The 1,335-nt window shown below is 35.8% G+C and overlaps 1 protein-coding gene across 2 annotated transcripts in view; it reads left to right on the top strand.

Annotated features, from left to right (window-relative positions):
- Nucleotides 1-1,335, top strand: part of LOC107583273 (uncharacterized) — a 10,911-nt gene that overhangs the window by 8,413 nt on the left and 1,163 nt on the right. The window lies entirely within an intron of this gene.

Below are 1,335 nucleotides of genomic sequence, written 5' to 3'. Positions count from 1 at the left end.
AGAGGCTAATGTATTTTTCACTTTAAAGCTAAAGTGCTACTAAGGAACTACTAGTGATCTAGACCATTATTTTAAAGTGAAAAACACGCTAACCCCTCAGTAATTACAAGTAAATTAATAAGTTACGTAACATATTTTATATCTGACATACTGTACAGTCATACATTTGTGTGAAGCACTAGTGATATTTTACCAGTAGGTCTTTTGGAGTGGGATACATTGAACTGACACGAAGCAGAGATCATAATTGTGAACTAATTCAATCATGAGCTTGTCAGCATCACTTCTTAATTATTAACATTTTTAAGTGAATTTTCATTTTTATTATTATTCTAGGTTTTTTATTATGTTTAAGTTTGAACATCCATCCTTTGGTAAGAGTAGTAGTCACAATTTTAAAATGTAGCCGACTTATTTGGAGGATATCATATTCATAAATTAGTTTCCACAAAGAACCCAATTGTTCACTTTTAAGACATTACTGTTGTGATTAGTAATAAATAGGTTATTCTTTATTAATTGGTCATAGTTCGCAAGTAGTTCTCAATGAGGATATATTTTTTTAGTAATGATCAAATATCTAATAAGGAACTACCTTTGTCCTAAATTTGCTATTACTTACTGCTTCGTTAATCTGGCTTCTCTATTAGTTAATAGTATTAAGTTAAGTGTTAATGTAGTACTACCTATTACTTCCTGCATAGTTACTTGTTAACAACGGACCATTATTCTAAAGTGTTACCAAATTCTGATATGGCATTCTAGGTAGGGGAGACCGTGGTGGCCAGGGGTGGCACCGGCCCCCCCTGAAATTTGGCTGGCCACCCCAGGTGCCACCCCTATCAGATGTCTTGCGATAGGCTTGATTTTAGTAAATTTCTAACTGCATCTGGCAGTGGTGGATCCTGGCATGTGTAGGCAGCTGCCTAGGGCCGCTTTCTTCTCTTCTTTATACTTAATTTTAGGCGGTTTCTATAGTGTGATCTTAATGACGATGTCGAGAGCGCATAATGTTATGCGATCCATGTGAGCGAGGACGAATCTCTCCACTCCCAAGCGGATTTCCTTCACTCACACAAAACTGGACGTGTGCTTTTAAATATTGTTCTTTTATGAATTGGCTCTGCTCTTGCTCAGATATTGCGTGTACACGCTCAAACGCTGTCTTCACATCACTGAAGACGAAGAGCTTTTTTTCTAATTCAGGTGAGGAGTAGGCTTATCTCACTAAATAGAAGCAAGCTGATTATAGTCAGCCTTCTCTAGTTATTTATTTTACTAATAGCCTACTTATTTTAGTTAAGTGCTTAAATTGTAAATATGCATTTATTCAAT

The sequence above is a fragment of the Sinocyclocheilus grahami genome, unplaced genomic scaffold (genome assembly GCF_001515645.1).
Source record: "Sinocyclocheilus grahami isolate Dianchi unplaced genomic scaffold, SAMN03320097.WGS_v1.1 scaffold52.1, whole genome shotgun sequence".
Lineage (NCBI taxonomy): Eukaryota > Metazoa > Chordata > Actinopteri > Cypriniformes > Cyprinidae > Sinocyclocheilus > Sinocyclocheilus grahami.
Note: the sequence above shows the minus strand (reverse complement) of the source record. Positions and strands in the feature narration are given on the sequence as shown.